Below are 8,327 nucleotides of genomic sequence, written 5' to 3' on the forward strand. Positions count from 1 at the left end.
ACTTCTTAAGTTTTTGTTAGATCATGGAAGGCAACTTTAACCCTCGTGTGCTTCTGGAAAATGTCTTTGCGCCATCTATCCAATATGTACTTACTAGGCACATCAGCCAATCACTGCGTCTCAAGAGCATTTAGACAATGTCTACAAAGAATACCAGAGCATTCAAACAACTTGCACTCACATTCTACTTGCTAATCTTCACTGTAGTATAAAACATGGTAAGTCCGCCACTTGTTGATCGACTTCTCCTTCTTCTTAAAATCATTCCACACATATAATCTGTCTTTTATTAGATGTTCAAAATAGCGTGGAGATATCTTATTCATGCTACTACCAGTGCAGTAGATGAGCCTCTTGCATTACCTTTGTACCTCCATAAACTTTGCATCAGTATACACATTCCGAAATGTTTCCTCAAAATTGAAATCAGTCACTAGACCACATAGGAACACAGTAGAGTTACCATCTGCCAGCCTCTCAGACTGCATTCGTTGCTCCATAGCAGCCACATACTTCTCGGCAAAGTCACAAAGTCCAGTGTTCTTGTCAAAAAAACTCATAAAAAAATTATGAATGCTTTCTGACCTCTGTATACTCTTCATTCCAGCCCAGAACAAATGCTTCGTTGCAGCTGGAATCCACATTTCCCTCTCAGCGTACAAACAAGCAAGCCACATGTTACTGACTAATTTATGCTTATGAATAAATTCATTCCACCTCAGTTCAAACTCCTCCATATATAGACTGTCATAGATGATATTTTTCAATTCCTCCTTAAAGTAAAGGTACCCCTTACACTTCCCTAACTTTACACCAAATTTTTTTGTAATGTGCCACAAACACCATCTGTGTCGGGTTTGTGGCATAACAGCTTTTAATGCTTTGCGCATTGTCGGATCTTGGTCGGTCAGTATAGCCATAAAAGGAGAGCCGCCAACAGCATCAAGCCATGTCGAAGACACCCACCTGCATAAATAAATAAGTTATCATCATCATCATCAATTAAGGAAGAATTCAATTAATCAAGGAAGAACGCACTTAAAGGTTTTAGTGTCCTCGTGTGAGATTAAGGCGCAACCAAGCAATATGGTTTGCCCGTGATGGTTAACACCAACAACATTTGCAAAGGGCAAGTCATACTTATTCATAAGGAAAGTGGTGTCGAAACAAACAACGTCACCAAAATCCTCATACACAACCCTACTACGTCAATCAACCCACAACACATCCTGAAGAACGCCATTACAATCCAACCGATGTACAGGTAAAAGTTCTTATTGTTCTTTTGCATCATTTTAAAATAATTCATCATCGCATTTGCGTCTCCATCCTTAAATTTCAATTTCTTCTCCTTTGCGGCCAAGTTATTCAAATCCTTTATAGTGAAAGCAACATTTTCATATCCATTTCGCTGACTAGTCAATCACCTATGGAGTTTTTCATTAGGCAACCCAACATCATTACCAAAGTGGAGTGCACGCCTAACATATGACACCTTCTCTGGCTCTTCTAATCTATACTTAGTCACGAGCATTGACTTTGATGGGGAATGAGTATGGCTATGATATAAGCACACTTTCCTCAGCTCCCATTTCCCATTAGAAGTCAAGCTACCATACACCATAGCCCCACAGCCACATTTTTTTGACTTTTTAGTGGCAACAGGTTCCCCTTCCAACTCCCTAGCAATTCTTTTATCACCTACCTTCCTTCGAGTGTCAGGTTTACCAGCACAGTCGCATTTCCATGTGACTGTCCGTTTTATTTTACTTCCATCTTTAAAGTGCTTGTATGCACTTTGGCCACATACCACCCCAAAGCCTTGCTGCTTCCCAAAAGCATTGAAATAAACATCTATTTCTTGCCACGAATCAAATATCATCCCAATTTCAAGAGGGTCGACATTCAAAGACCTCAGATCAACCAGATTACCTTCACCATTCCCCTCTCCATCCACCTCCCCTCCAGCTTCATCTACAGACCTTGAGTCACCACTGTCACCGGCCCCTTCTCCATCATAGTTTATAAGTTGCAACATTTCTTCATCATCATCATCAATTGATAAAGGAACATCATCTTGCGCAACGACTTCCTCCTCCTCCTCCACATATTCCATGTTTGTAAAACATAACAATAATCTTAATCTTAATAAAAAAAAAACAACTATATCAAACAAATCTTAATCTTAATCAAAAACAACTACATCAAACAAAGCATAACAACGATTAAGACATTCTGTTTATAGAATTTATGTGATTTAATATCTTTAATATCTGTTATTTATATCTTTATCATTATTGTCATTTGATAAATATAATATTGTCACATGTCTTTGATATTGTCATGTATCTTTAATGATAATTTTCATATGCATCATAGTCAGCCGTGAACAACACATTCACACCATGAACAACACATTCACATCAATTTCACATCCCAAAATAATAAATATATAAATCATTCAATATCCAAAATCCCAACAAAATATACCAAATTATGTCAAAATCAATAATGATGATAATAAATCAGTGTACAAGCAACTGAATTGTTCAGATTCTTAGAATTCAATTATACAATTACTCAAATTTAGCTAATTCAATTATACAAGCAACTGTATTGTTCTTCAAATTCTTGGAATTCAATTATACAATTACACAGAATTGAAGTTTTACTCACCAAATTCGCTTCTATTATTGCCGTCAATTGATGATACCGGACTCAACGGAATCCGACCACAACCCAAAACATTCACAACCTACCGCGCCGCTAGTCGACTCACAACGAACTACAGCAACATTAATGGAGAACTTTAGTTGGACAGGGAAAGGAAAAGTAAGGAGAAAGGAATTGAGAACGGGAAATTAACTGTAACGGTGTAGGGAAGCACGCCAATACATATTTCTTTACCACGTGGGTCCTGCATGAGTATGGTTATACACCAAAATACATAAGTGGGCCCCGCTATTACTTGTGCTGGGAAAACAAACCCCAGCAATTTGCTGGGTTTAGCTTTACCCACTAATTTAAGGAGGTAAAGGGACTAAGTATTCTTACATTTGGTATTATTAATTTTATATAGAGCACTATTGCTATGCTTCCATTCAAACCATCAATTATTATTATTATTATTATTTTTTTTTTTTTTGAACAAATCAAACCGTCAAATATCATATACAACCAGCATGAAATTAATTCCCAAGATTATAAAGCAATTCAATTACAACATGAAAAAATCATTAAATCAAGTTAACCCGATAAAATCATGAAATAATTTCCAAAAAAAATCATAAAATAAAAGTCTCTTTTTAATTTTTTATTTTTGAAACCAAATAAAAGTCTGATTAACAAACTTGAAATTAATCCCATTATTATTAACCCCTTTCAGTCTCTCATAACAAACATCTTGCATTTTTTTTCACCATTCTTTTCATCGACGAATAAAATAATCACTAAAAACTTAATTTTTTTAAAATGGATCACAATAATTGTATAATGCAGCATATACAACCATGAATTTTACTAGCAATTAAATAATATAGGTACTACTAAGCTCTAAAAAACAATTATTCAAAAAAAAAAAATTCTGCAAAACAAAAAATAAATAAATTAATTAATTAAGCATTAAAATCTGCAATGAATTGATAAACATTAATTATTACCCAATCTAATAATAAAATCAGCAAATATTGCATGCACACTTCATTAATGGATGAATTCCATAGATCTGCAATTACTAGAGGAGAGAAGATGAAACATGGGTAAGTTTACCCCGGGAATCATTACTCTAAGGGGGGCCAGAGTAATACATTACCCTCTATTTGAGGGGAGAAAAATCGGGCGTAATTCTTAAGCCCAATCCAGGCATACGATTTTAGCCCATAAAATTTACCCCTTGAATTATTTCGCCCCATTACACTCAATCCAGGCGGCCCCTATGTAGTATAATAAAAGAGAGTTTGGTTTGCGGTCTTTAGGAAAGAGTACTTATTTCCATGCAATTAATGACTAAGGGTCTGTCCTGTTCACCTTAATTTCACTTCAATTCAGTTTAACTCCAATTAGTTCAGTTTTTAATTTTTTTTTCTTTCATAAACAATTCATTTCAGCTATATTCAGTTCTGTTCAATATTTTTCAGTAAATCGGAATAGTACCTAAGTATCAAAGGAATAGGGTCGATTCAAAAATTCATTTGTTGCGAGTAAAAGAAAACGAAGGAAGTATTTGTACAACTTCATCCTAACATAAAAATTGTATAATCATTTTATTTGTACAAGCTTAGAAGCGTGCACGACACCTTTTGCCTCTTACTCCCACCCATTTTTAAATGCCTCATTTTCCAAGAACAACTATGTTTTTTAAGTAATTATATAAAGAAACAACTAAATTATTGATAAAAATAAAGAAAACGAAATTGTATAGACTACTCTTTTACAATTGATAAAATACATATAAAGGTGGTTTTTTACATACATATAAAGGTGGTTTTTTTAAGGGGGTTACCATTTTTTAAAATGTATACTTGTATAAGTTAGGATAAAATTTAGGAAAATTTGCCGGGAATAACACGACCTTTGAGCGGTCTTCCAAAAATATCACCACCTTTCGATTATTTCAAAATAAAACGACTTTTCACATAATTCCGCTATAAATGGCACAGAAAAACCTGTAACCTTTTTTACAGGTTACCTCGTGACACATATCACAATATCTTTGGTTCAATTATATTTTACAATTTTTATTTTAAAAAAAACCTAAAAAATTAAAAAAAAAAAAAAAAAAAAAAAAAAAAACCCACCTTTGCCCAACCTTCTCCCCCTACCAGCCTAACCCCCCTTTCACCGGGAACCACCCCCCCCACCAGACCATCCCACCTGAAACCACCCCTCCCCAGTTTCAGACCCTCCCCTTCCCGTCCCCATTTTTAGCCCCCTCCATTTTTCGTCCGTATTGCTGGCGCTCCCCCCTCTCTTAGCTTATTCCCAATTTCCGGCCACCCCTCCCCTTCCTATTCCCGATTCCATGCCCCCTTTCTTCCCCATTCCCGATTTCAACCCCTCCCCCCCTCTCCTCCCCGTAGTAGACTGAACCCTTCCCCTTTACACAACCCTGACATGGAGAAGGGAAGGGGAAAGGGGCCGAAAATGGTAACGGAAAAGGGAAGGGGGGGCAAAATGAGGACATAAGGGGAAGAGGGGGCTGTAAATGATGACGGAAAAGGGAAGGAGGATCGAAAATGGGGATGGGGGCTAAGATGGGGTGGTTTTAGGTGGAGTGGGTCGGTGGGGGTGGTGGTGGTGGTTCCGGTGAAATAGGGGGCTGGGCAGGGGGGTTTATTATTTTTTGGAAAATTTGCCTAGAATAACACCACCTTTGGGCGGTCTTCCAATAATACCACATGTAATAACCCGTATTTTTATACGTATTTTAATGTAAATAAGTATTTTGTAAAGTATTTAAATAATTCGAAATGAATTATTTATGGTATTTTACTTATTTATTTAATAATTTTGGAAATACTTTATTTTATTATTTAAAGATATAATTTGGGACATGTGATTTTATAAAAGGAAATTTTTTAAAGTCAAAGTCAAACACAAGTTTGAATAAGAAAGGGATTATTAAGGGTAGGAAGGGAATTTAAGATTAGGAGGGCTTCTAGAGAAAAGGGGTATAAATATTCAACACACGGGCAAATTGAACTTTGCACGGTGTGGAGAATACCCAAAGGTAATTTTCTCTCTCTCCTCTTATTTTCTCTCTCTCTCTCTTATTTCCCCTTCCCCTTATTTTTTTTAGCACCACCATTGGCCACCACCACACCGCCGAATGGCCGACGCGCCACCGACAGGCGCCGGCGGCAGCGACGACACCACCAGCGGCACGACAACAGCCTGCTGTGGTGTCAGGGCTGCTGCTCGGCACTATTAAAAAAAATTATTTTTTAAATTCTTTTGCTTTAATCCTAAACTAGCCTTTAATTAATTAATGTTTTTGGATATTTTGTGATGATTTTATGATGATTGATTATGAGAATTATGTAAATAATTTTTCAGATTTGGTTTTGATTTAAAAAGCTCTAAATTGAAAACCCTAGGTTTCTAAATTAGTGTATGATGATGGAATTCGATTATGGGTGGTTTAAATCATTAAATTAGGTGTTTTAAAACATATTTACATCAAGTTTTAATGATTTAATAAAGCTGTAAATTTTATTAGTAAGCCATAATTGAGTTTCTTGAAGGGATTTTTGATTACCCATTAATTGGGATTAAAGTAAGGGGTTTTAATTTTCAACTTGTTTTAAATAATTTATGAGTGATTTAAGAAGTGTATATATTGCTGGAAATTTGTGTAGAGTAGATATTAATGCCTCTTTATAATTTTGGATTTTAGGAGATTTCCATGTGAGTAATTTTTTATAGTCGTGGCGATTTTAAGATCGTATTCGAGGTACATTCGCGTACTTGGTATTTGTTTGATGATGTAGGAACATGCTAGGCTTTGAATAATTAATTTCAAATAGTATCATGATAGATTTTGATTGGAATTTGTTATTTGGTTGATGTTGGTGATTGAATTATGAAGCATGGATTATTTGTGATGGATTAGTGATTGAAAATAATTCATTTGGCATGTTGTATATGAACCACACTTTTATTATTGGCATGATAGTGAGCATGTTTAATTAAACTAAATGTTTAATTTGGTTTGGAATATTGAAAAGGAATTTTATTATGGTTCATATAATTTTTATTGATGCTATAAGCATGAGGAAAGAGCTATTTAAGTGCCTATGTACACGAGGATTAAATTGTATTTTGGGTGCCTTAGTGCACTTAAGGTGTTTCTAAAACCGAGGCATAGGAATTTTGGCGCATTATGCATTTAAGGTGTCTTTGACACCGAGGTAGATTAAAAAGGGTTCAATATTAAATATTATGTGATCACTAAATATTCAAGAATTAATTTAAATTGGTATGTTGAACTGTTTGGAATAATTATAATGATTGATTGTGTTATGCTTTGAGAGTCATCACCAAGTCTATTAATATGTAAATAACGTAAAGTGAAAGAGATTACGCACCAAAACTCTTGGAACGTATATACCTTGAGTATGAACATATAGGGGGAGTTATGGGGTTTTATATTTAACCATAACTTCTACTGGGAGTACAGGACGTTGTATATTCATTTTTATTATTATGCGCAGGAATTCTGCCACTTACGAGTGGTTCTTTTATACTGGCACGGTTAGCTCCCGTGTTAGTACCCCTTTATTAGGGCAGGTTAGGGGGAAAACCCGTTCGATGCATAATCAATGCCAAATGAATAAATTAGTTATTTATTTGAGGGTCATGTTGTATACTGTATGCTTGTAAACAGGTGCAACAAGGTAAGTTGTGTGACGATAGGGTGAAAGCATGTTAGTGTGTTTCATTTACGCTTATATACTCAGCATTGCTGATTGTGTGTTATATGTTTGTTTAGCCTTGTCTTTACTTTGGCCCTACGATGACCCATTTCCAATGGAGAGTAGTGGGGACAAGTAGAGAGGAGCTTTTCAGGTGATAAAGCATATTCATGTTGGGCATGAGTGAAGAGCGAATCATGCTTCGTTTCCATAGGATTCCAATGTGATTTAATGCTTTGATTATTTTATATTATGCTTGTGAGACTAACACAAAGGTTTTTAAGTTGTTTGGTTTTAATAAGGGCCTACAATGGTTCCAAGTTGTAGGTTGACTTCGTTTTACTTTGGTTTGACTTTATTCGCTTGGTTGACTTTTAAAGTTGACTTGTTTTGAATATTTTTAAAGACAGTCTTCCAATGTATGTCTTTGATAGTTGCCTTAGCCGTTTTCACGGTGGCGGTAATGTCTTAGATTTTCCTATTTTGAGTTTTAAAAAGAGCAAAATAGGTATTTTAAAGGAAAGGAATTTGTAGGGTGTTACAGCAAGACCTTTTGATTATTCCAAAATAACACCACCTTTCACATGCATTTGCCAAAAATGAAATAAAAAACCGGTAACTTGTTTTACAGGTAACCTTGGCACATGTGTCTCAGTTTGATTGGTCAGTTTATTTTTTTTATTTTATTTTTTATTTAAAAAAACCTAAATAACCTAAAAAATTAAAAATTAAAAAATAAATAAACCTCCCTTCCTACATTCCCAGCCCCTTGCCCACTCCCTTTCACTGGCATCCAACACCCCCCACCAAGACCACTACCTGAAACCACCCTCTCCCCTCCCCCTTTCCCAGTTTCTAACACCCTTCCCCTTCCTAACCCCCTTTCCGGCACCCCTCCCCCTTCCTGACCCCCTT

Source organism: Chenopodium album, chromosome 16, assembly GCF_948465745.1.
Source record: "Chenopodium album chromosome 16, dcCheAlbu1.1, whole genome shotgun sequence".
NCBI classification, from domain to species: domain Eukaryota; kingdom Viridiplantae; phylum Streptophyta; class Magnoliopsida; order Caryophyllales; family Amaranthaceae; genus Chenopodium; species Chenopodium album.